This window comes from Brachyhypopomus gauderio, unplaced genomic scaffold (assembly GCF_052324685.1).
Source record: "Brachyhypopomus gauderio isolate BG-103 unplaced genomic scaffold, BGAUD_0.2 sc194, whole genome shotgun sequence".
Classification (NCBI taxonomy): domain Eukaryota; kingdom Metazoa; phylum Chordata; class Actinopteri; order Gymnotiformes; family Hypopomidae; genus Brachyhypopomus; species Brachyhypopomus gauderio.
The window spans coordinates 142,501-167,500 of record NW_027507015.1 but is presented as its reverse complement, the minus strand read 5'-3'; the positions used below and the strand labels follow the sequence as shown (position 1 = coordinate 167,500).

General features: G+C 41.9%; 24 non-coding genes across 24 annotated transcripts; all 24 read left to right on the top strand.

Moving 5' to 3' along the window:
* Positions 1-413: 413 nt before the first annotated feature.
* On the top strand, positions 414-486 carry trnar-ccu (transfer RNA arginine (anticodon CCU)). The gene has a single exon. It is a non-coding gene; the product is annotated as a tRNA-Arg (tRNA).
* A 978-nt stretch (positions 487-1,464) lies between these two features.
* Positions 1,465-1,537, top strand: trnar-ccu (transfer RNA arginine (anticodon CCU)). The gene has a single exon. It is a non-coding gene; the product is annotated as a tRNA-Arg (tRNA).
* A 981-nt stretch (positions 1,538-2,518) lies between these two features.
* Positions 2,519-2,591, top strand: trnar-ccu (transfer RNA arginine (anticodon CCU)). Its single transcript has one exon. It is a non-coding gene; the product is annotated as a tRNA-Arg (tRNA).
* Positions 2,592-3,569: 978 nt separating this feature from the next.
* On the top strand, positions 3,570-3,642 carry trnar-ccu (transfer RNA arginine (anticodon CCU)). The gene has a single exon. It is a non-coding gene; the product is annotated as a tRNA-Arg (tRNA).
* Positions 3,643-4,620: 978 nt separating this feature from the next.
* On the top strand, positions 4,621-4,693 carry trnar-ccu (transfer RNA arginine (anticodon CCU)). Its single transcript has one exon. It is a non-coding gene; the product is annotated as a tRNA-Arg (tRNA).
* Positions 4,694-5,671: 978 nt separating this feature from the next.
* trnar-ccu (transfer RNA arginine (anticodon CCU)) lies at positions 5,672-5,744 on the top strand. Its single transcript has one exon. It is a non-coding gene; the product is annotated as a tRNA-Arg (tRNA).
* Positions 5,745-6,722: 978 nt separating this feature from the next.
* On the top strand, positions 6,723-6,795 carry trnar-ccu (transfer RNA arginine (anticodon CCU)). Its single transcript has one exon. It is a non-coding gene; the product is annotated as a tRNA-Arg (tRNA).
* Positions 6,796-7,773: 978 nt separating this feature from the next.
* trnar-ccu (transfer RNA arginine (anticodon CCU)) lies at positions 7,774-7,846 on the top strand. Its single transcript has one exon. It is a non-coding gene; the product is annotated as a tRNA-Arg (tRNA).
* Positions 7,847-8,827: 981 nt separating this feature from the next.
* trnar-ccu (transfer RNA arginine (anticodon CCU)) lies at positions 8,828-8,900 on the top strand. Its single transcript has one exon. It is a non-coding gene; the product is annotated as a tRNA-Arg (tRNA).
* A 978-nt stretch (positions 8,901-9,878) lies between these two features.
* On the top strand, positions 9,879-9,951 carry trnar-ccu (transfer RNA arginine (anticodon CCU)). Its single transcript has one exon. It is a non-coding gene; the product is annotated as a tRNA-Arg (tRNA).
* A 978-nt stretch (positions 9,952-10,929) lies between these two features.
* On the top strand, positions 10,930-11,002 carry trnar-ccu (transfer RNA arginine (anticodon CCU)). Its single transcript has one exon. It is a non-coding gene; the product is annotated as a tRNA-Arg (tRNA).
* Positions 11,003-11,980: 978 nt separating this feature from the next.
* Positions 11,981-12,053, top strand: trnar-ccu (transfer RNA arginine (anticodon CCU)). The gene has a single exon. It is a non-coding gene; the product is annotated as a tRNA-Arg (tRNA).
* Positions 12,054-13,031: 978 nt separating this feature from the next.
* trnar-ccu (transfer RNA arginine (anticodon CCU)) lies at positions 13,032-13,104 on the top strand. Its single transcript has one exon. It is a non-coding gene; the product is annotated as a tRNA-Arg (tRNA).
* A 978-nt stretch (positions 13,105-14,082) lies between these two features.
* On the top strand, positions 14,083-14,155 carry trnar-ccu (transfer RNA arginine (anticodon CCU)). The gene has a single exon. It is a non-coding gene; the product is annotated as a tRNA-Arg (tRNA).
* Positions 14,156-15,133: 978 nt separating this feature from the next.
* trnar-ccu (transfer RNA arginine (anticodon CCU)) lies at positions 15,134-15,206 on the top strand. The gene has a single exon. It is a non-coding gene; the product is annotated as a tRNA-Arg (tRNA).
* Positions 15,207-16,184: 978 nt separating this feature from the next.
* trnar-ccu (transfer RNA arginine (anticodon CCU)) lies at positions 16,185-16,257 on the top strand. Its single transcript has one exon. It is a non-coding gene; the product is annotated as a tRNA-Arg (tRNA).
* A 978-nt stretch (positions 16,258-17,235) lies between these two features.
* On the top strand, positions 17,236-17,308 carry trnar-ccu (transfer RNA arginine (anticodon CCU)). The gene has a single exon. It is a non-coding gene; the product is annotated as a tRNA-Arg (tRNA).
* Positions 17,309-18,289: 981 nt separating this feature from the next.
* On the top strand, positions 18,290-18,362 carry trnar-ccu (transfer RNA arginine (anticodon CCU)). Its single transcript has one exon. It is a non-coding gene; the product is annotated as a tRNA-Arg (tRNA).
* Positions 18,363-19,340: 978 nt separating this feature from the next.
* trnar-ccu (transfer RNA arginine (anticodon CCU)) lies at positions 19,341-19,413 on the top strand. The gene has a single exon. It is a non-coding gene; the product is annotated as a tRNA-Arg (tRNA).
* A 978-nt stretch (positions 19,414-20,391) lies between these two features.
* On the top strand, positions 20,392-20,464 carry trnar-ccu (transfer RNA arginine (anticodon CCU)). Its single transcript has one exon. It is a non-coding gene; the product is annotated as a tRNA-Arg (tRNA).
* Positions 20,465-21,442: 978 nt separating this feature from the next.
* trnar-ccu (transfer RNA arginine (anticodon CCU)) lies at positions 21,443-21,515 on the top strand. The gene has a single exon. It is a non-coding gene; the product is annotated as a tRNA-Arg (tRNA).
* Positions 21,516-22,496: 981 nt separating this feature from the next.
* trnar-ccu (transfer RNA arginine (anticodon CCU)) lies at positions 22,497-22,569 on the top strand. Its single transcript has one exon. It is a non-coding gene; the product is annotated as a tRNA-Arg (tRNA).
* Positions 22,570-23,547: 978 nt separating this feature from the next.
* trnar-ccu (transfer RNA arginine (anticodon CCU)) lies at positions 23,548-23,620 on the top strand. Its single transcript has one exon. It is a non-coding gene; the product is annotated as a tRNA-Arg (tRNA).
* A 981-nt stretch (positions 23,621-24,601) lies between these two features.
* trnar-ccu (transfer RNA arginine (anticodon CCU)) lies at positions 24,602-24,674 on the top strand. Its single transcript has one exon. It is a non-coding gene; the product is annotated as a tRNA-Arg (tRNA).
* The last annotated feature ends 326 nt before the right edge of the window (positions 24,675-25,000 follow it).

The window sequence follows — 25,000 nt, the reverse complement described above, 5'->3', positions numbered from 1 at the left end:
CTCCAGGACCTCCAGACTTCTACATATTTGGCCAAAAGAATGGACGCGGAACAACGTGTGGATTTTTCAAATGTCACTGGATATCAAAGATTGGGTGAAAGGGAAACTGAAATCCAGAAAGATTGAAAATACAAAAGATCTGCTAAGTCCCCTGCTCAGTGGGTGAAAGGGAAACTGAAATTCATAATGATTGAAATGACAAAAGATCTGCTAATTCCCTTCAGCTATGGTCGTGTTTGCACAAAGCAGTACAGAAACAAAATTGAGTTGAAGCATTGTACTGACTTTTCATTTTTCTGTCTCTCAGGTGTCTGACTAGAACAGACTGTACTGAGAACAGAGCCCTCTGATATATTCCAGAAGTATAGGTTGCGTTCATCGTGGGTACTGGACATCCGCAAGCTTTAGCAAGGGCCCCAGTGGCCTAATGGATAAGGCACTGGCCTCCTAAGCCAGGGATTGTGGGTTCGAGTCCCATCTGGGGTGCTGGGAAAGCAGAGTGGCGCAGCGGAAGCGTGCTGGGCCCATAACCCAGAGGTCGATGGATCGAAACCATCCTCTGCTAAGTCACCTTTAGTCCTAAAAAAGCATTCCTTTAGTCCAAAAATAGCACACCTTTCAATGTCAGAGGGGTGTGAGTCAAAAATTGATAGAAAGCCTCTAAAGACAGGGTGAATTCACTCTATAGCATTTCTTTCAATGTTTTAATTTAATGAAACTCTTCAAGGCACTTCATGCTTCACTCTAGCAAATCCCAATAGACACTCAAAATAACCTACAAATTTAAGCTTGTGTTGTAAAAAATGTAAGTGCCTTTCAAGAAAGTGAATGAAAATGGTGCTCGACAAGATGTTTAGAAGTAGACCTGGAAATTTCAAAACTTAAAAGCATGTTTGCCAAGTTGATATGTTCATATGCTTGTACAAAAGATCTGCTAATTCCCTTGAGCCATGAGGTTGATTTGCTGAAAACCGATGGCGTGATGACAAGGGGTAATGTCGAGAGATGTGTTACACTGGCCTATCTTATCAAAGATCTCTTGCTGAATCTTCTCCAGGACCTCCAGACTTCTACATATTTGGCCAAAAGAATGGACGCGGAACAACGTGTGGATTTTTCAAATGTCACTGGATATCAAAGATTGGGTGAAAGGGAAACTGAAATCCAGAAAGATTGAAAATACAAAAGATCTGCTAAGTCCCCTGCTCAGTGGGTGAAAGGGAAACTGAAATTTATAATGATTGAAATGACAAAAGATCTGCTAATTCCCTTCAGCTATGGTCGTGTTTGCACAAAGCAGTACAGAAACAAAATTGAGTTGAAGCATTGTACTGACTTTTCATTTTTCTGTCTCTCAGGTGTCTGACTAGAACAGACTGTACTGAGAACAGAGCCCTCTGATATATTCCAGAAGTATAGGTTGCGTTCATCGTGGGTACTGGACATCCGCAAGCTTTAGCAAGAGCCCCAGTGGCCTAATGGATAAGGCACTGGCCTCCTAAGCCAGGGATTGTGGGTTCGAGTCCCATCTGGGGTGCTGGGAAAGCAGAGTGGCGCAGCGGAAGCGTGCTGGGCCCATAACCCAGAGGTCGATGGATCAAAACCATCCTCTGCTAAGTCACCTTTAGTCCTAAAAAAGCATTCCTTTAGTCCAAAAATAGCACACCTTTCAATGTCAGAGGGGTGTGAGTCAAAAATTGATAGAAAGCCTCTAAAGACAGGGTGAATTCACTCTATAGCATTTCTTTCAATGTTTTAATTTAATGAAACTCTTCAAGGCACTTCATGCTTCACTCTAGCAAATCCCAATAGACACTCAAAATAACCTACAAATTCAAGCTTGTGTTGTAAAAAATTTAAGTCCCTTTCAAGAAAGTGAATGAAAATGGTGCTCGACAAGATGTTTAGAAGTAGACCTGGAAATTTCAAAACTTAAAAGCATGTTTGCCAAGCTGATATGTTCATATGCTTGTACAAAAGATCTGCCAATTCCCTTGAGCCATGAGGTTGATTTGCTGACAACAGATGGCGTGATGACAAGGGGTAATGTCGGGAGATGTGTTACACTGGCCTATCTTATCAAAGATCTCTTGCTAAATCTTCTCCAGGACCTCCAGACTTCTCCTACATATTTGGCCAAAAGAATGGACGCGGAACAACGTGTGGATTTTTCAAATGTCACTGGATATCAAAGATTGGGTGAAAGGGAAACTGAAATCCAGAAAGATTGAAAATACAAAAGATCTGCTAAGTCCCCTGCTCAGTGGGTGAAAGGGAAACTGAAATTCATAATGATTGAAATGACAAAAGATCTGCTAATTCCCTTCAGCTATGGTCGTGTTTGCACAAAGCAGTACAGAAACAAAATTGAGTTGAAGCATTGTACTGACTTTTCATTTTTCTGTCTCTCAGGTGTCTGACTAGAACAGACTGTACTGAGAACAGAGCCCTCTGATATATTCCAGAAGTATAGGTTGCGTTCATCGTGGGTGCTGGACATCCGCAAGCTTTAGCAAGAGCCCCAGTGGCCTAATGGATAAGGCACTGGCCTCCTAAGCCAGGGATTGTGGGTTCGAGTCCCATCTGAGGTGCTGGGAAAGCAGAGTGGCGCAGCGGAAACGTGCTGGGCCCATAACCCAGAGGTCGATGGATCGAAACCATCCTCTGCTAAGTCAGCTTTAGTCCTAAAAAAGCATTCCTTTAGTCCAAAAATAGCACACCTTTCAATGTCAGAGGGGTGTGAGTCAAAAATTGATAGAAAGCCTCTAAAGACAGGGTGAATTCACTCTATAGCATTTCTTTCAATGTTTTAATTTAATGAAACTCTTCAAGGCACTTCATGCTTCACTCTAGCAAATCCCAATAGACACTCAAAATAACCTACAAATTCAAGCTTGTGTTGTAAAAAATTTAAGTCCCTTTCAAGAAAGTGAATGAAAATGGTGCTCGACAAGATGTTTAGAAGTAGACCTGGAAATTTCAAAACTTAAAAGCATGTTTGCCAAGCTGATATGTTCATATGCTTGTACAAAAGATCTGCCAATTCCCTTGAGCCATGAGGTTGATTTGCTGACAACAGATGGCGTGATGACAAGGGGTAATGTCGAGAGATGTGTTACATTGGCCTATCTTATCAAAGATCTCTTGCTGAATCTTCTCCAGGACCTCCAGACTTCTACATATTTGGCCAAAAGAGGTGATGCGGAACAACGTGTGGATTTTTCAAATGTCACTGGATGTCAAAGATTGGGTGAAAGGGAAACTGAAATCCAGAAAGATTGAAAATACAAAAGATCTGCTAAGTCCCCTGCTCAGTAGGTGAAAGGGAAACTGAAATTCATAATGATTGAAATGACAAAAGATCTGCTAATTCCCTTCAGCTATGGTCGTGTTTGCACAAAGCAGTACAGAAACAAAATTGAGTTGAAGCATTGTACTGACTTTTCATTTTTCTGTCTCTCAGGTGTCTGACTAGAACAGACTGTACTGAGAACAGAGCCCTCTGATATATTCCAGAAGTATAGGTTGCGTTCATCGTGGGTACTGGACATCCGCAAGCTTTAGCAAGAGCCCCAGTGGCCTAATGGATAAGGCACTGGCCTCCTAAGCCAGGGATTGTGGGTTCGAGTCCCATCTGGGGTGCTGGGAAAGCAGAGTGGCGCAGCGGAAGCGTGCTGGGCCCATAACCCAGAGGTCGATGGATCGAAACCATCCTCTGCTAAGTCAGCTTTAGTCCTAAAAAAGCATTCCTTTAGTCCAAAAATAGCACACCTTTCAATGTCAGAGGGGTGTGAGTCAAAAATTGATAGAAAGCCTCTAAAGACAGGGTGAATTCACTCTATAGCATTTCTTTCAATGTTTTAATTTAATGAAACTCTTCAAGGCACTTCATGCTTCACTCTAGCAAATCCCAATAGACACTCAAAATAACCTACAAATTCAAGCTTGTGTTGTAAAAAATGTAAGTCCCTTTCAAGAAAGTGAATGAAAATGGTGCTCGACAAGATGTTTAGAAGTAGACCTGGAAATTTCAAAACTTAAAAGCATGTTTGCCAAGTTGATATGTTCATATGCTTGTACAAAAGATCTGCTAATTCCCTTGAGCCATGAGGTTGATTTGCTGACAACAGATGGCGTGATGACAAGGGGTAATGTCGAGAGATGTGTTACACTGGCCTATCTTATCAAAGATCTCTTGCTGAATCTTCTCCAGGACCTCCAGACTTCTACATATTTGGCCAAAAGAATGGACGCGGAACAACGTGTGGATTTTTCAAATGTCACTGGATATCAAAGATTGGGTGAAAGGGAAACTGAAATCCAGAAAGATTGAAAATACAAAAGATCTGCTAAGTCCCCTGCTCAGTGGGTGAAAGGGAAACTGAAATTCATAATGATTGAAATGACAAAAGATCTGCTAATTCCCTTCAGCTATGGTCGTGTTTGCACAAAGCAGTACAGAAACAAAATTGAGTTGAAGCATTGTACTGACTTTTCATTTTTCTGTCTCTCAGGTGTCTGACTAGAACAGACTGTACTGAGAACAGAGCCCTCTGATATATTCCAGAAGTATAGGTTGCGTTCATCGTGGGTGCTGGACATCCGCAAGCTTTAGCAAGAGCCCCAGTGGCCTAATGGATAAGGCACTGGCCTCCTAAGCCAGGGATTGTGGGTTCGAGTCCCATCTGAGGTGCTGGGAAAGCAGAGTGGCGCAGCGGAAGCGTGCTGGGCCCATAACCCAGAGGTCGATGGATCGAAACCATCCTCTGCTAAGTCAGCTTTAGTCCTAAAAAAGCATTCCTTTAGTCCAAAAATAGCACACCTTTCAATGTCAGAGGGGTGTGAGTCAAAAATTGATAGAAAGCCTCTAAAGACAGGGTGAATTCACTCTATAGCATTTCTTTCAATGTTTTAATTTAATGAAACTCTTCAAGGCACTTCATGCTTCACTCTAGCAAATCCCAATAGACACTCAAAATAACCTACAAATTCAAGCTTGTGTTGTAAAAAATTTAAGTCCCTTTCAAGAAAGTGAATGAAAATGGTGCTCGACAAGATGTTTAGAAGTAGACCTGGAAATTTCAAAACTTAAAAGCATGTTTGCCAAGCTGATATGTTCATATGCTTGTACAAAAGATCTGCCAATTCCCTTGAGCCATGAGGTTGATTTGCTGACAACAGATGGCGTGATGACAAGGGGTAATGTCGAGAGATGTGTTACATTGGCCTATCTTATCAAAGATCTCTTGCTGAATCTTCTCCAGGACCTCCAGACTTCTACATATTTGGCCAAAAGAGGTGATGCGGAACAACGTGTGGATTTTTCAAATGTCACTGGATGTCAAAGATTGGGTGAAAGGGAAACTGAAATCCAGAAAGATTGAAAATACAAAAGATCTGCTAAGTCCCCTGCTCAGTAGGTGAAAGGGAAACTGAAATTCATAATGATTGAAATGACAAAAGATCTGCTAATTCCCTTCAGCTATGGTCGTGTTTGCACAAAGCAGTACAGAAACAAAATTGAGTTGAAGCATTGTACTGACTTTTCATTTTTCTGTCTCTCAGGTGTCTGACTAGAACAGACTGTACTGAGAACAGAGCCCTCTGATATATTCCAGAAGTATAGGTTGCGTTCATCGTGGGTACTGGACATCCGCAAGCTTTAGCAAGAGCCCCAGTGGCCTAATGGATAAGGCACTGGCCTCCTAAGCCAGGGATTGTGGGTTCGAGTCCCATCTGGGGTGCTGGGAAAGCAGAGTGGCGCAGCGGAAGCGTGCTGGGCCCATAACCCAGAGGTCGATGGATCGAAACCATCCTCTGCTAAGTCAGCTTTAGTCCTGAAAAAGCATTCCTTTAGTCCAAAAATAGCACACCTTTCAATGTCAGAGGGGTGTGAGTCAAAAATTGATAGAAAGCCTCTAAAGACAGGGTGAATTCACTCTATAGCATTTCTTTCAATGTTTTAATTTAATGAAACTCTTCAAGGCACTTCATGCTTCACTCTAGCAAATCCCAATAGACACTCAAAATAACCTACAAATTCAAGCTTGTGTTGTAAAAAATGTAAGTCCCTTTCAAGAAAGTGAATGAAAATGGTGCTCGACAAGATGTTTAGAAGTAGACCTGGAAATTTCAAAACTTAAAAGCATGTTTGCCAAGCTGATATGTTCATATGCTTGTACAAAAGATCTGCCAATTCCCTTGAGCCATGAGGTTGATTTGCTGACAACAGATGGCGTGATGACAAGGGGTAATGTCGAGAGATGTGTTACATTGGCCTATCTTATCAAAGATCTCTTGCTGAATCTTCTCCAGGACCTCCAGACTTCTACATATTTGGCCAAAAGAATGGACGCGGAACAACGTGTGGATTTTTCAAATGTCACTGGATATCAAAGATTGGGTGAAAGGGAAACTGAAATCCAGAAAGATTGAAAATACAAAAGATCTGCTAAGTCCCCTGCTCAGTGGGTGAAAGGGAAACTGAAATTCATAATGATTGAAATGACAAAAGATCTGCTAATTCCCTTCAGCTATGGTCGTGTTTGCACAAAGCAGTACAGAAACAAAATTGAGTTGAAGCATTGTACTGACTTTTCATTTTTCTGTCTCTCAGGTGTCTGACTAGAACAGACTGTACTGAGAACAGAGCCCTCTGATATATTCCAGAAGTATAGGTTGCGTTCATCGTGGGTACTGGACATCCGCAAGCTTTAGCAAGGGCCCCAGTGGCCTAATGGATAAGGCACTGGCCTCCTAAGCCAGGGATTGTGGGTTCGAGTCCCATCTGGGGTGCTGGGAAAGCAGAGTGGCGCAGCGGAAGCGTGCTGGGCCCATAACCCAGAGGTCGATGGATCGAAACCATCCTCTGCTAAGTCACCTTTAGTCCTAAAAAAGCATTCCTTTAGTCCAAAAATAGCACACCTTTCAATGTCAGAGGGGTGTGAGTCAAAAATTGATAGAAAGCCTCTAAAGACAGGGTGAATTCACTCTATAGCATTTCTTTCAATGTTTTAATTTAATGAAACTCTTCAAGGCACTTCATGCTTCACTCTAGCAAATCCCAATAGACACTCAAAATAACCTACAAATTTAAGCTTGTGTTGTAAAAAATGTAAGTGCCTTTCAAGAAAGTGAATGAAAATGGTGCTCGACAAGATGTTTAGAAGTAGACCTGGAAATTTCAAAACTTAAAAGCATGTTTGCCAAGTTGATATGTTCATATGCTTGTACAAAAGATCTGCTAATTCCCTTGAGCCATGAGGTTGATTTGCTGAAAACCGATGGCGTGATGACAAGGGGTAATGTCGAGAGATGTGTTACACTGGCCTATCTTATCAAAGATCTCTTGCTGAATCTTCTCCAGGACCTCCAGACTTCTACATATTTGGCCAAAAGAATGGACGCGGAACAACGTGTGGATTTTTCAAATGTCACTGGATATCAAAGATTGGGTGAAAGGGAAACTGAAATCCAGAAAGATTGAAAATACAAAAGATCTGCTAAGTCCCCTGCTCAGTGGGTGAAAGGGAAACTGAAATTTATAATGATTGAAATGACAAAAGATCTGCTAATTCCCTTCAGCTATGGTCGTGTTTGCACAAAGCAGTACAGAAACAAAATTGAGTTGAAGCATTGTACTGACTTTTCATTTTTCTGTCTCTCAGGTGTCTGACTAGAACAGACTGTACTGAGAACAGAGCCCTCTGATATATTCCAGAAGTATAGGTTGCGTTCATCGTGGGTACTGGACATCCGCAAGCTTTAGCAAGAGCCCCAGTGGCCTAATGGATAAGGCACTGGCCTCCTAAGCCAGGGATTGTGGGTTCGAGTCCCATCTGGGGTGCTGGGAAAGCAGAGTGGCGCAGCGGAAGCGTGCTGGGCCCATAACCCAGAGGTCGATGGATCAAAACCATCCTCTGCTAAGTCACCTTTAGTCCTAAAAAAGCATTCCTTTAGTCCAAAAATAGCACACCTTTCAATGTCAGAGGGGTGTGAGTCAAAAATTGATAGAAAGCCTCTAAAGACAGGGTGAATTCACTCTATAGCATTTCTTTCAATGTTTTAATTTAATGAAACTCTTCAAGGCACTTCATGCTTCACTCTAGCAAATCCCAATAGACACTCAAAATAACCTACAAATTCAAGCTTGTGTTGTAAAAAATTTAAGTCCCTTTCAAGAAAGTGAATGAAAATGGTGCTCGACAAGATGTTTAGAAGTAGACCTGGAAATTTCAAAACTTAAAAGCATGTTTGCCAAGCTGATATGTTCATATGCTTGTACAAAAGATCTGCCAATTCCCTTGAGCCATGAGGTTGATTTGCTGACAACAGATGGCGTGATGACAAGGGGTAATGTCGGGAGATGTGTTACACTGGCCTATCTTATCAAAGATCTCTTGCTAAATCTTCTCCAGGACCTCCAGACTTCTCCTACATATTTGGCCAAAAGAATGGACGCGGAACAACGTGTGGATTTTTCAAATGTCACTGGATATCAAAGATTGGGTGAAAGGGAAACTGAAATCCAGAAAGATTGAAAATACAAAAGATCTGCTAAGTCCCCTGCTCAGTGGGTGAAAGGGAAACTGAAATTCATAATGATTGAAATGACAAAAGATCTGCTAATTCCCTTCAGCTATGGTCGTGTTTGCACAAAGCAGTACAGAAACAAAATTGAGTTGAAGCATTGTACTGACTTTTCATTTTTCTGTCTCTCAGGTGTCTGACTAGAACAGACTGTACTGAGAACAGAGCCCTCTGATATATTCCAGAAGTATAGGTTGCGTTCATCGTGGGTGCTGGACATCCGCAAGCTTTAGCAAGAGCCCCAGTGGCCTAATGGATAAGGCACTGGCCTCCTAAGCCAGGGATTGTGGGTTCGAGTCCCATCTGAGGTGCTGGGAAAGCAGAGTGGCGCAGCGGAAACGTGCTGGGCCCATAACCCAGAGGTCGATGGATCGAAACCATCCTCTGCTAAGTCAGCTTTAGTCCTAAAAAAGCATTCCTTTAGTCCAAAAATAGCACACCTTTCAATGTCAGAGGGGTGTGAGTCAAAAATTGATAGAAAGCCTCTAAAGACAGGGTGAATTCACTCTATAGCATTTCTTTCAATGTTTTAATTTAATGAAACTCTTCAAGGCACTTCATGCTTCACTCTAGCAAATCCCAATAGACACTCAAAATAACCTACAAATTCAAGCTTGTGTTGTAAAAAATTTAAGTCCCTTTCAAGAAAGTGAATGAAAATGGTGCTCGACAAGATGTTTAGAAGTAGACCTGGAAATTTCAAAACTTAAAAGCATGTTTGCCAAGCTGATATGTTCATATGCTTGTACAAAAGATCTGCCAATTCCCTTGAGCCATGAGGTTGATTTGCTGACAACAGATGGCGTGATGACAAGGGGTAATGTCGAGAGATGTGTTACATTGGCCTATCTTATCAAAGATCTCTTGCTGAATCTTCTCCAGGACCTCCAGACTTCTACATATTTGGCCAAAAGAGGTGATGCGGAACAACGTGTGGATTTTTCAAATGTCACTGGATGTCAAAGATTGGGTGAAAGGGAAACTGAAATCCAGAAAGATTGAAAATACAAAAGATCTGCTAAGTCCCCTGCTCAGTAGGTGAAAGGGAAACTGAAATTCATAATGATTGAAATGACAAAAGATCTGCTAATTCCCTTCAGCTATGGTCGTGTTTGCACAAAGCAGTACAGAAACAAAATTGAGTTGAAGCATTGTACTGACTTTTCATTTTTCTGTCTCTCAGGTGTCTGACTAGAACAGACTGTACTGAGAACAGAGCCCTCTGATATATTCCAGAAGTATAGGTTGCGTTCATCGTGGGTACTGGACATCCGCAAGCTTTAGCAAGAGCCCCAGTGGCCTAATGGATAAGGCACTGGCCTCCTAAGCCAGGGATTGTGGGTTCGAGTCCCATCTGGGGTGCTGGGAAAGCAGAGTGGCGCAGCGGAAGCGTGCTGGGCCCATAACCCAGAGGTCGATGGATCGAAACCATCCTCTGCTAAGTCAGCTTTAGTCCTAAAAAAGCATTCCTTTAGTCCAAAAATAGCACACCTTTCAATGTCAGAGGGGTGTGAGTCAAAAATTGATAGAAAGCCTCTAAAGACAGGGTGAATTCACTCTATAGCATTTCTTTCAATGTTTTAATTTAATGAAACTCTTCAAGGCACTTCATGCTTCACTCTAGCAAATCCCAATAGACACTCAAAATAACCTACAAATTCAAGCTTGTGTTGTAAAAAATGTAAGTCCCTTTCAAGAAAGTGAATGAAAATGGTGCTCGACAAGATGTTTAGAAGTAGACCTGGAAATTTCAAAACTTAAAAGCATGTTTGCCAAGTTGATATGTTCATATGCTTGTACAAAAGATCTGCTAATTCCCTTGAGCCATGAGGTTGATTTGCTGACAACAGATGGCGTGATGACAAGGGGTAATGTCGAGAGATGTGTTACACTGGCCTATCTTATCAAAGATCTCTTGCTGAATCTTCTCCAGGACCTCCAGACTTCTACATATTTGGCCAAAAGAATGGACGCGGAACAACGTGTGGATTTTTCAAATGTCACTGGATATCAAAGATTGGGTGAAAGGGAAACTGAAATCCAGAAAGATTGAAAATACAAAAGATCTGCTAAGTCCCCTGCTCAGTGGGTGAAAGGGAAACTGAAATTCATAATGATTGAAATGACAAAAGATCTGCTAATTCCCTTCAGCTATGGTCGTGTTTGCACAAAGCAGTACAGAAACAAAATTGAGTTGAAGCATTGTACTGACTTTTCATTTTTCTGTCTCTCAGGTGTCTGACTAGAACAGACTGTACTGAGAACAGAGCCCTCTGATATATTCCAGAAGTATAGGTTGCGTTCATCGTGGGTGCTGGACATCCGCAAGCTTTAGCAAGAGCCCCAGTGGCCTAATGGATAAGGCACTGGCCTCCTAAGCCAGGGATTGTGGGTTCGAGTCCCATCTGAGGTGCTGGGAAAGCAGAGTGGCGCAGCGGAAGCGTGCTGGGCCCATAACCCAGAGGTCGATGGATCGAAACCATCCTCTGCTAAGTCAGCTTTAGTCCTAAAAAAGCATTCCTTTAGTCCAAAAATAGCACACCTTTCAATGTCAGAGGGGTGTGAGTCAAAAATTGATAGAAAGCCTCTAAAGACAGGGTGAATTCACTCTATAGCATTTCTTTCAATGTTTTAATTTAATGAAACTCTTCAAGGCACTTCATGCTTCACTCTAGCAAATCCCAATAGACACTCAAAATAACCTACAAATTCAAGCTTGTGTTGTAAAAAATTTAAGTCCCTTTCAAGAAAGTGAATGAAAATGGTGCTCGACAAGATGTTTAGAAGTAGACCTGGAAATTTCAAAACTTAAAAGCATGTTTGCCAAGCTGATATGTTCATATGCTTGTACAAAAGATCTGCCAATTCCCTTGAGCCATGAGGTTGATTTGCTGACAACAGATGGCGTGATGACAAGGGGTAATGTCGAGAGATGTGTTACATTGGCCTATCTTATCAAAGATCTCTTGCTGAATCTTCTCCAGGACCTCCAGACTTCTACATATTTGGCCAAAAGAGGTGATGCGGAACAACGTGTGGATTTTTCAAATGTCACTGGATGTCAAAGATTGGGTGAAAGGGAAACTGAAATCCAGAAAGATTGAAAATACAAAAGATCTGCTAAGTCCCCTGCTCAGTAGGTGAAAGGGAAACTGAAATTCATAATGATTGAAATGACAAAAGATCTGCTAATTCCCTTCAGCTATGGTCGTGTTTGCACAAAGCAGTACAGAAACAAAATTGAGTTGAAGCATTGTACTGACTTTTCATTTTTCTGTCTCTCAGGTGTCTGACTAGAACAGACTGTACTGAGAACAGAGCCCTCTGATATATTCCAGAAGTATAGGTTGCGTTCATCGTGGGTACTGGACATCCGCAAGCTTTAGCAAGAGCCCCAGTGGCCTAATGGATAAGGCACTGGCCTCCTAAGCCAGGGATTGTGGGTTCGAGTCCCATCTGGGGTGCTGGGAAAGCAGAGTGGCGCAGCGGAAGCGTGCTGGGCCCATAACCCAGAGGTCGATGGATCGAAACCATCCTCTGCTAAGTCAGCTTTAGTCCTGAAAAAGCATTCCTTTAGTCCAAAAATAGCACACCTTTCAATGTCAGAGGGGTGTGAGTCAAAAATTGATAGAAAGCCTCTAAAGACAGGGTGAATTCACTCTATAGCATTTCTTTCAATGTTTTAATTTAATGAAACTCTTCAAGGCACTTCATGCTTCACTCTAGCAAATCCCAATAGACACTCAAAATAACCTACAAATTCAAGCTTGTGTTGTAAAAAATGTAAGTCCCTTTCAAGAAAGTGAATGAAAATGGTGCTCGACAAGATGTTTAGAAGTAGACCTGGAAATTTCAAAACTTAAAAGCATGTTTGCCAAGCTGATATGTTCATATGCTTGTACAAAAGATCTGCCAATTCCCTTGAGCCATGAGGTTGATTTGCTGACAACAGATGGCGTGATGACAAGGGGTAATGTCGAGAGATGTGTTACATTGGCCTATCTTATCAAAGATCTCTTGCTGAATCTTCTCCAGGACCTCCAGACTTCTACATATTTGGCCAAAAGAATGGACGCGGAACAACGTGTGGATTTTTCAAATGTCACTGGATATCAAAGATTGGGTGAAAGGGAAACTGAAATCCAGAAAGATTGAAAATACAAAAGATCTGCTAAGTCCCCTGCTCAGTGGGTGAAAGGGAAACTGAAATTCATAATGATTGAAATGACAAAAGATCTGCTAATTCCCTTCAGCTATGGTCGTGTTTGCACAAAGCAGTACAGAAACAAAATTGAGTTGAAGCATTGTACTGACTTTTCATTTTTCTGTCTCTCAGGTGTCTGACTAGAACAGACTGTACTGAGAACAGAGCCCTCTGATATATTCCAGAAGTATAGGTTGCGTTCATCGTGGGTACTGGACATCCGCAAGCTTTAGCAAGAGCCCCAGTGGCCTAATGGATAAGGCACTGGCCTCCTAAGCCAGGGATTGTGGGTTCGAGTCCCATCTGAGGTGCTGGGAAAGCAGAGTGGCGCAGCGGAAGCGTGCTGGGCCCATAACCCAGAGGTCGATGGATCGAAACCATCCTCTGCTAAGTCAGCTTTAGTCCTAAAAAAGCATTCCTTTAGTCCAAAAATAGCACACCTTTCAATGTCAGAGGGGTGTGAGTCAAAAATTGATAGAAAGCCTCTAAAGACAGGGTGAATTCACTCTATAGCATTTCTTTCAATGTTTTAATTTAATGAAACTCTTCAAGGCACTTCATGCTTCACTCTAGCAAATCCCAATAGACACTCAAAATAACCTACAAATTCAAGCTTGTGTTGTAAAAAATGTAAGTCCCTTTCAAGAAAGTGAATGAAAATGGTGCTCGACAAGATGTTTAGAAGTAGACCTGGAAATTTCAAAACTTAAAAGCATGTTTGCCAAGCTGATATGTTCATATGCTTGTACAAAAGATCTGCCAATTCCCTTGAGCCATGAGGTTGATTTGCTGACAACAGATGGCGTGATGACAAGGGGTAATGTCGAGAGATGTGTTACATTGGCCTATCTTATCAAAGATCTCTTGCTGAATCTTCTCCAGGACCTCCAGACTTCTACATATTTGGCCAAAAGAATGGACGCGGAACAACGTGTGGATTTTTCAAATGTCACTGGATATCAAAGATTGGGTGAAAGGGAAACTGAAATCCAGAAAGATTGAAAATACAAAAGATCTGCTAAGTCCCCTGCTCAGTGGGTGAAAGGGAAACTGAAATTCATAATGATTGAAATGACAAAAGATCTGCTAATTCCCTTCAGCTATGGTCGTGTTTGCACAAAGCAGTACAGAAACAAAATTGAGTTGAAGCATTGTACTGACTTTTCATTTTTCTGTCTCTCAGGTGTCTGACTAGAACAGACTGTACTGAGAACAGAGCCCTCTGATATATTCCAGAAGTATAGGTTGCGTTCATCGTGGGTACTGGACATCCGCAAGCTTTAGCAAGAGCCCCAGTGGCCTAATGGATAAGGCACTGGCCTCCTAAGCCAGGGATTGTGGGTTCGAGTCCCATCTGGGGTGCTGGGAAAGCAGAGTGGCGCAGCGGAAGCGTGCTGGGCCCATAACCCAGAGGTCGATGGATCGAAACCATCCTCTGCTAAGTCAGCTTTAGTCCTGAAAAAGCATTCCTTTAGTCCAAAAATAGCACACCTTTCAATGTCAGAGGGGTGTGAGTCAAAAATTGATAGAAAGCCTCTAAAGACAGGGTGAATTCACTCTATAGCATTTCTTTCAATGTTTTAATTTAATGAAACTCTTCAAGGCACTTCATGCTTCACTCTAGCAAATCCCAATAGACACTCAAAATAACCTACAAATTCAAGCTTGTGTTGTAAAAAATTTAAGTCCCTTTCAAGAAAGTGAATGAAAATGGTGCTCGACAAGATGTTTAGAAGTAGACCTGGAAATTTCAAAACTTAAAAGCATGTTTGCCAAGCTGATATGTTCATATGCTTGTACAAAAGATCTGCCAATTCCCTTGAGCCATGATGTTGATTTGCTGACAACAGATGGTGTGATGACAAGGGGTAATGTCGAGAGATGTGTTACATTGGCCTATCTTATCAAAGATCTCTTGCTGAATCTTCTCCAGGACCTCCAGACTTCTACATATTTGGCCAAAAGAGGTGACGCGGAACAACGTGTGGATTTTTCAAATGTCACTGGATGTCAAAGATTGGGTGAAAGGGAAACTGAAATCCAGAAAGATTGAAAATACAAAAGATCTGCTAAGTCCCCTGCTCAGTGGGTGAAAGGGAAACTGAAATTCATAATGATTGAAATGACAAAAGATCTGCTAATTCCCTTCAGCTATGGTCGTGTTTGCACAAAGCAGTACAGAAACAAAATTGAGTTGAAGCATTGTACTGACTTTTCATTTTTCTGTCTCTCAGGTGTCTGACTAGAACAGACTGTACTGAGAACAGAGCCCTCTGATATATTCCAGAAGTATAGGTTGCGTTCATCGTGGGTACTGGACATCCGCAAGCTTTAGCAAGAGCCCCAGTGGCCTAATGTATAAGGCACTGGCCTCCTAAGCCAGGGATTGTGGGTTCGAGTCCCATCTGGGGTGCTGGGAAAGCAGAGTGGTGCAGCGGAAGCGTGCTGGGCCCATAACCCAGAGGTCGATGGATCGAAACCATCCTCTGCTAAGTCACCTTTAGTCCTAAAAAAGCATTCCTTTAGTCCAAAAATAGCACACCTTTCAATGTCAGAGGGGTGTGAGTCAAAAATTGATAGAAAGCCTCTAAAGACAGGGTGAATTCACTCTATAGCATTTCTTTCAATGTTTTAATTTAATGAAACTCTTCAAGGCACTTCATGCTTCACTCTAGCAAATCCCAATAGACACTCAAAATAACCTACAAATTCAAGCTTGTGTTGTAAAAAATGTAAGTGCCTTTCAAGAAAGTGAATGAAAATGGTGCTCGACAAGATGTTTAGAAGTAGACCTGGAAATTTCAAAACTTAAAAGCATGTTTGCCAAGTTGATATGTTCATATGCTTGTACAAAAGATCTGCTAATTCCCTTGAGCCATGAGGTTGATTTGCTGACAACAGATGGCGTGATGACAAGGGGTAATGTCGAGAGATGTGTTACACTGGCCTATCTTATCAAAGATCTCTTGCTGAATCTTCTCCAGGACCTCCAGACTTCTACATATTTGGCCAAAAGAATGGACGCGGAACAACGTGTGGATTTTTCAAATGTCACTGGATATCAAAGATTGGGTGAAAGGGAAACTGAAATCCAGAAAGATTGAAAATACAAAAGATCTGCTAAGTCCCCTGCTCAGTGGGTGAAAGGGAAACTGAAATTCATAATGATTGAAATGACAAAAGATCTGCTAATTCCCTTCAGCTATGGTCGTGTTTGCACAAAGCAGTACAGAAACAAAATTGAGTTGAAGCATTGTACTGACTTTTCATTTTTCTGTCTCTCAGGTGTCTGACTAGAACAGACTGTACTGAGAACAGAGCCCTCTGATATATTCCAGAAGTATAGGTTGCGTTCATCGTGGGTACTGGACATCCGCAAGCTTTAGCAAGGGCCCCAGTGGCCTAATGGATAAGGCACTGGCCTCCTAAGCCAGGGATTGTGGGTTCGAGTCCCATCTGGGGTGCTGGGAAAGCAGAGTGGCGCAGCGGAAGCGTGCTGGGCCCATAACCCAGAGGTCGATGGATTGAAACCATCCTCTGCTAAGTCACCTTTAGTCCTAAAAAAGCATTCCTTTAGTCCAAAAATAGCACACCTTTCAATGTCAGAGGGGTGTGAGTCAAAAATTGATAGAAAGCCTCTAAAGACAGGGTGAATTCACTCTATAGCATTTCTTTCAATGTTTTAATTTAATGAAACTCTTCAAGGCACTTCATGCTTCACTCTAGCAAATCCCAATAGACACTCAAAATAACCTACAAATTTAAGCTTGTGTTGTAAAAAATGTAAGTGCCTTTCAAGAAAGTGAATGAAAATGGTGCTCGACAAGATGTTTAGAAGTAGACCTGGAAATTTCAAAACTTAAAAGCATGTTTGCCAAGTTGATATGTTCATATGCTTGTACAAAAGATCTGCTAATTCCCTTGAGCCATGAGGTTGATTTGCTGAAAACCGATGGCGTGATGACAAGGGGTAATGTCGAGAGATGTGTTACACTGGCCTATCTTATCAAAGATCTCTTGCTGAATCTTCTCCAGGACCTCCAGACTTCTACATATTTGGCCAAAAGAATGGACGCGGAACAACGTGTGGATTTTTCAAATGTCACTGGATATCAAAGATTGGGTGAAAGGGAAACTGAAATCCAGAAAGATTGAAAATACAAAAGATCTGCTAAGTCCCCTGCTCAGTGGGTGAAAGGGAAACTGAAATTTATAATGATTGAAATGACAAAAGATCTGCTAATTCCCTTCAGCTATGGTCGTGTTTGCACAAAGCAGTACAGAAACAAAATTGAGTTGAAGCATTGTACTGACTTTTCATTTTTCTGTCTCTCAGGTGTCTGACTAGAACAGACTGTACTGAGAACAGAGCCCTCTGATATATTCCAGAAGTATAGGTTGCGTTCATCGTGGGTACTGGACATCCGCAAGCTTTAGCAAGAGCCCCAGTGGCCTAATGGATAAGGCACTGGCCTCCTAAGCCAGGGATTGTGGGTTCGAGTCCCATCTGGGGTGCTGGGAAAGCAGAGTGGCGCAGCGGAAGCGTGCTGGGCCCATAACCCAGAGGTCGATGGATCAAAACCATCCTCTGCTAAGTCACCTTTAGTCCTAAAAAAGCATTCCTTTAGTCCAAAAATAGCACACCTTTCAATGTCAGAGGGGTGTGAGTCAAAAATTGATAGAAAGCCTCTAAAGACAGGGTGAATTCACTCTATAGCATTTCTTTCAATGTTTTAATTTAATGAAACTCTTCAAGGCACTTCATGCTTCACTCTAGCAAATCCCAATAGACACTCAAAATAACCTACAAATTCAAGCTTGTGTTGTAAAAAATTTAAGTCCCTTTCAAGAAAGTGAATGAAAATGGTGCTCGACAAGATGTTTAGAAGTAGACCTGGAAATTTCAAAACTTAAAAGCATGTTTGCCAAGCTGATATGTTCATATGCTTGTACAAAAGATCTGCCAATTCCCTTGAGCCATGAGGTTGATTTGCTGACAACAGATGGCGTGATGACAAGGGGTAATGTCGGGAGATGTGTTACACTGGCCTATCTTATCAAAGATCTCTTGCTAAATCTTCTCCAGGACCTCCAGACTTCTCCTACATATTTGGCCAAAAGAATGGACGCGGAACAACGTGTGGATTTTTCAAATGTCACTGGATATCAAAGATTGGGTGAAAGGGAAACTGAAATCCAGAAAGATTGAAAATACAAAAGATCTGCTAAGTCCCCTGCTCAGTGGGTGAAAGGGAAACTGAAATTCATAATGATTGAAATGACAAAAGATCTGCTAATTCCCTTCAGCTATGGTCGTGTTTGCACAAAGCAGTACAGAAACAAAATTGAGTTGAAGCATTGTACTGACTTTTCATTTTTCTGTCTCTCAGGTGTCTGACTAGAACAGACTGTACTGAGAACAGAGCCCTCTGATATATTCCAGAAGTATAGGTTGCGTTCATCGTGGGTGCTGGACATCCGCAAGCTTTAGCAAGAGCCCCAGTGGCCTAATGGATAAGGCACTGGCCTCCTAAGCCAGGGATTGTGGGTTCGAGTCCCATCTGAGGTGCTGGGAAAGCAGAGTGGCGCAGCGGAAACGTGCTGGGCCCATAACCCAGAGGTCGATGGATCGAAACCATCCTCTGCTAAGTCAGCTTTAGTCCTAAAAAAGCATTCCTTTAGTCCAAAAATAGCACACCTTTCAATGTCAGAGGGGTGTGAGTCAAAAATTGATAGAAAGCCTCTAAAGACAGGGTGAATTCACTCTATAGCATTTCTTTCAATGTTTTAATTTAATGAAACTCTTCAAGGCACTTCATGCTTCACTCTAGCAAATCCCAATAGACACTCAAAATAACCTACAAATTCAAGCTTGTGTTGTAAAAAATTTAAGTCCCTTTCAAGAAAGTGAATGAAAATGGTGCTCGACAAGATGTTTAGAAGTAGACCTGGAAATTTCAAAACTTAAAAGCATGTTTGCCAAGCTGATATGTTCATATGCTTGTACAAAAGATCTGCCAATTCCCTTGAGCCATGAGGTTGATTTGCTGACAACAGATGGCGTGATGACAAGGGGTAATGTCGAGAGATGTGTTACATTGGCCTATCTTATCAAAGATCTCTTGCTGAATCTTCTCCAGGACCTCCAGACTTCTACATATTTGGCCAAAAGAGGTGATGCGGAACAACGTGTGGATTTTTCAAATGTCACTGGATGTCAAAGATTGGGTGAAAGGGAAACTGAAATCCAGAAAGATTGAAAATACAAAAGATCTGCTAAGTCCCCTGCTCAGTAGGTGAAAGGGAAACTGAAATTCATAATGATTGAAATGACAAAAGATCTGCTAATTCCCTTCAGCTATGGTCGTGTTTGCACAAAGCAGTACAGAAACAAAATTGAGTTGAAGCATTGTACTGACTTTTCATTTTTCTGTCTCTCAGGTGTCTGACTAGAACAGACTGTACTGAGAACAGAGCCCTCTGATATATTCCAGAAGTATAGGTTGCGTTCATCGTGGGTACTGGACATCCGCAAGCTTTAGCAAGAGCCCCAGTGGCCTAATGGATAAGGCACTGGCCTCCTAAGCCAGGGATTGTGGGTTCGAGTCCCATCTGGGGTGCTGGGAAAGCAGAGTGGCGCAGCGGAAGCGTGCTGGGCCCATAACCCAGAGGTCGATGGATCGAAACCATCCTCTGCTAAGTCAGCTTTAGTCCTAAAAAAGCATTCCTTTAGTCCAAAAATAGCACACCTTTCAATGTCAGAGGGGTGTGAGTCAAAAATTGATAGAAAGCCTCTAAAGACAGGGTGAATTCACTCTATAGCATTTCTTTCAATGTTTTAATTTAATGAAACTCTTCAAGGCACTTCATGCTTCACTCTAGCAAATCCCAATAGACACTCAAAATAACCTACAAATTCAAGCTTGTGTTGTAAAAAATGTAAGTCCCTTTCAAGAAAGTGAATGAAAATGGTGCTCGACAAGATGTTTAGAAGTAGACCTGGAAATTTCAAAACTTAAAAGCATGTTTGCCAAGTTGATATGTTCATATGCTTGTACAAAAGATCTGCTAATTCCCTTGAGCCATGAGGTTGATTTGCTGACAACAGATGGCGTGATGACAAGGGGTAATGTCGAGAGATGTGTTACACTGGCCTATCTTATCAAAGATCTCTTGCTGAATCTTCTCCAGGACCTCCAGACTTCTACATATTTGGCCAAAAGAATGGACGCGGAACAACGTGTGGATTTTTCAAATGTCACTGGATATCAAAGATTGGGTGAAAGGGAAACTGAAATCCAGAAAGATTGAAAATACAAAAGATCTGCTAAGTCCCCTGCTCAGTGGGTGAAAGGGAAACTGAAATTCATAATGATTGAAATGACAAAAGATCTGCTAATTCCCTTCAGCTATGGTCGTGTTTGCACAAAGCAGTACAGAAACAAAATTGAGTTGAAGCATTGTACTGACTTTTCATTTTTCTGTCTCTCAGGTGTCTGACTAGAACAGACTGTACTGAGAACAGAGCCCTCTGATATATTCCAGAAGTATAGGTTGCGTTCATCGTGGGTGCTGGACATCCGCAAGCTTTAGCAAGAGCCCCAGTGGCCTAATGGATAAGGCACTGGCCTCCTAAGCCAGGGATTGTGGGTTCGAGTCCCATCTGAGGTGCTGGGAAAGCAGAGTGGCGCAGCGGAAGCGTGCTGGGCCCATAACCCAGAGGTCGATGGATCGAAACCATCCTCTGCTAAGTCAGCTTTAGTCCTAAAAAAGCATTCCTTTAGTCCAAAAATAGCACACCTTTCAATGTCAGAGGGGTGTGAGTCAAAAATTGATAGAAAGCCTCTAAAGACAGGGTGAATTCACTCTATAGCATTTCTTTCAATGTTTTAATTTAATGAAACTCTTCAAGGCACTTCATGCTTCACTCTAGCAAATCCCAATAGACACTCAAAATAACCTACAAATTCAAGCTTGTGTTGTAAAAAATTTAAGTCCCTTTCAAGAAAGTGAATGAAAATGGTGCTCGACAAGATGTTTAGAAGTAGACCTGGAAATTTCAAAACTTAAAAGCATGTTTGCCAAGCTGATATGTTCATATGCTTGTACAAAAGATCTGCCAATTCCCTTGAGCCATGAGGTTGATTTGCTGACAACAGATGGCGTGATGACAAGGGGTAATGTCGAGAGATGTGTTACATTGGCCTATCTTATCAAAGATCTCTTGCTGAATCTTCTCCAGGACCTCCAGACTTCTACATATTTGGCCAAAAGAGGTGATGCGGAACAACGTGTGGATTTTTCAAATGTCACTGGATGTCAAAGATTGGGTGAAAGGGAAACTGAAATCCAGAAAGATTGAAAATACAAAAGATCTGCTAAGTCCCCTGCTCAGTAGGTGAAAGGGAAACTGAAATTCATAATGATTGAAATGACAAAAGATCTGCTAATTCCCTTCAGCTATGGTCGTGTTTGCACAAAGCAGTACAGAAACAAAATTGAGTTGAAGCATTGTACTGACTTTTCATTTTTCTGTCTCTCAGGTGTCTGACTAGAACAGACTGTACTGAGAACAGAGCCCTCTGATATATTCCAGAAGTATAGGTTGCGTTCATCGTGGGTACTGGACATCCGCAAGCTTTAGCAAGAGCCCCAGTGGCCTAATGGATAAGGCACTGGCCTCCTAAGCCAGGGATTGTGGGTTCGAGTCCCATCTGGGGTGCTGGGAAAGCAGAGTGGCGCAGCGGAAGCGTGCTGGGCCCATAACCCAGAGGTCGATGGATCGAAACCATCCTCTGCTAAGTCAGCTTTAGTCCTGAAAAAGCATTCCTTTAGTCCAAAAATAGCACACCTTTCAATGTCAGAGGGGTGTGAGTCAAAAATTGATAGAAAGCCTCTAAAGACAGGGTGAATTCACTCTATAGCATTTCTTTCAATGTTTTAATTTAATGAAACTCTTCAAGGCACTTCATGCTTCACTCTAGCAAATCCCAATAGACACTCAAAATAACCTACAAATTCAAGCTTGTGTTGTAAAAAATGTAAGTCCCTTTCAACAAAGTGAATGAAAATGGTGCTCGACAAGATGTTTAGAAGTAGACCTGGAAATTTCAAAACTTAAAAGCATGTTTGCCAAGCTGATATGTTCATATGCTTGTACAAAAGATCTGCCAATTCCCTTGAGCCATGAGGTTGATTTGCTGACAACAGATGGCGTGATGACAAGGGGTAATGTCGAGAGATGTGTTACACTGGCCTATCTTATCAAAGATCTCTTGCTAAATCTTCTCCAGGACCTCCAGACTTCTCCTACATATTTGGCCAAAAGAATGGACGCGGAACAACGTGTGGATTTTTCAAATGTCACTGGATATCAAAGATTGGGTGAAAGGGAAACTGAAATCCAGAAAGATTGAAAATACAAAAGATCTGCTAAGTCCCCTGCTCAGTGGGTGAAAGGGAAACTGAAATTCATAATGATTGAAATGACAAAAGATCTGCTAATTCCCTTCAGCTATGGTCGTGTTTGCACAAAGCAGTACAGAAACAAAATTGAGTTGAAGCATTGTACTGACTTTTCATTTTTCTGTCTCTCAGGTGTCTGACTAGAACAGACTGTACTGAGAACAGAGCCCTCTGATATATTCCAGAAGTATAGGTTGCGTTCATCGTGGGTACTGGACATCCGCAAGCTTTAGCAAGAGCCCCAGTGGCCTAATGGATAAGGCACTGGCCTCCTAAGCCAGGGATTGTGGGTTCGAGTCCCATCTGGGGTGCTGGGAAAGCAGAGTGGCGCAGCGGAAGCGTGCTGGGCCCATAACCCAGAGGTCGATGGATCGAAACCATCCTCTGCTAAGTCAGCTTTAGTCCTAAAAAAGCATTCCTTTAGTCCAAAAATAGCACACCTTTCAATGTCAGAGGGGTGTGAGTCAAAAATTGATAGAAAGCCTCTAAAGACAGGGTGAATTCACTCTATAGCATTTCTTTCAATGTTTTAATTTAATGAAACTCTTCAAGGCACTTCATGCTTCACTCTAGCAAATCCCAATAGACACTCAAAATAACCTACAAATTCAAGCTTGTGTCGTAAAAAATTTAAGTCCCTTTCAAGAAAGTGAATGAAAATGGTGCTCGACAAGATGTTTAGAAGTAGACCTGGAAATTTCAAAACTTAAAAGCATGTTTGCCAAGCTGATATGTTCATATGCTTGTACAAAAGATCTGCCAATTCCCTTGAGCCATGAGGTTGATTTGCTGACAACAGATGGCGTGATGACAAGGGGTAATGTCGAGAGATGTGTTACATTGGCCTATCTTATCAAAGATCTCTTGCTGAATCTTCTCCAGGACCTCCAGACTTCTACATATTTGGCCAAAAGAGGTGATGCGGAACAACGTGTGGATTTTTCAAATGTCACTGGATGTCAAAGATTGGGTGAAAGGGAAACTGAAATCCAGAAAGATTGAAAATACAAAAGATCTGCTAAGTCCCCTGCTCAGTAGGTGAAAGGGAAACTGAAATTCATAATGATTGAAATGACAAAAGATCTGCTAATTCCCTTCAGCTATGGTCGTGTTTGCACAAAGCAGTACAGAAACAAAATTGAGTTGAAGCATTGTACTGACTTTTCATTTTTCTGTCTCTCAGGTGTCTGACTAGAACAGACTGTACTGAGAACAGAGCCCTCTGATATATTCCAGAAGTATAGGTTGCGTTCATCGTGGGTACTGGACATCCGCAAGCTTTAGCAAGAGCCCCAGTGGCCTAATGGATAAGGCACTGGCCTCCTAAGCCAGGGATTGTGGGTTCGAGTCCCATCTGGGGTGCTGGGAAAGCAGAGTGGCGCAGCGGAAGCGTGCTGGGCCCATAACCCAGAGGTCGATGGATCGAAACCATCCTCTGCTAAGTCAGCTTTAGTCCTGAAAAAGCATTCCTTTAGTCCAAAAATAGCACACCTTTCAATGTCAGAGGGGTGTGAGTCAAAAATTGATAGAAAGCCTCTAAAGACAGGGTGAATTCACTCTATAGCATTTCTTTCAATGTTTTAATTTAATGAAACTCTTCAAGGCACTTCATGCTTCACTCTAGCAAATCCCAATAGACACTCAAAATAACCTACAAATTCAAGCTTGTGTTGTAAAAAATGTAAGTCCCTTTCAAGAAAGTGAATGAAAATGGTGCTCGACAAGATGTTTAGAAGTAGACCTGGAAATTTCAAAACTTAAAAGCATGTTTGCCAAGCTGATATGTTCATATGCTTGTACAAAAGATCTGCCAATTCCCTTGAGCCATGAGGTTGATTTGCTGACAACAGATGGCGTGATGACAAGGGGTAATGTCGAGAGATGTGTTACACTGGCCTATCTTATCAAAGATCTCTTGCTAAATCTTCTCCAGGACCTCCAGACTTCTCCTACATATTTGGCCAAAAGAATGGACGCGGAACAACGTGTGGATTTTTCAAATGTCACTGGATATCAAAGATTGGGTGAAAGGGAAACTGAAATCCAGAAAGATTGAAAATACAAAAGATCTGCTAAGTCCCCTGCTCAGTGGGTGAAAGGGAAACTGAAATTCATAATGATTGAAATGACAAAAGATCTGCTAATTCCCTTCAGCTATGGTCGTGTTTGCACAAAGCAGTACAGAAACAAAATTGAGTTGAAGCATTGTACTGACTTTTCATTTTTCTGTCTCTCAGGTGTCTGACTAGAACAGACTGTACTGAGAACAGAGCCCTCTGATATATTCCAGAAGTATAGGTTGCGTTCATCGTGGGTACTGGACATCCGCAAGCTTTAGCAAGAGCCCCAGTGGCCTAATGGATAAGGCACTGGCCTCCTAAGCCAGGGATTGTGGGTTCGAGTCCCATCTGGGGTGCTGGGAAAGCAGAGTGGCGCAGCGGAAGCGTGCTGGGCCCATAACCCAGAGGTCGATGGATCGAAACCATCCTCTGCTAAGTCACCTTTAGTCCTAAAAAAGCATTCCTTTAGTCCAAAAATAGCACACCTTTCAATGTCAGAGGGGTGTGAGTCAAAAATTGATAGAAAGCCTCTAAAGACAGGGTGAATTCACTCTATAGCATTTCTTTCAATGTTTTAATTTAATGAAACTCTTCAAGGCACTTCATGCTTCACTCTAGCAAATCCCAATAGACACTCAAAATAACCTACAAATTCAAGCTTGTGTCGTAAAAAATTTAAGTC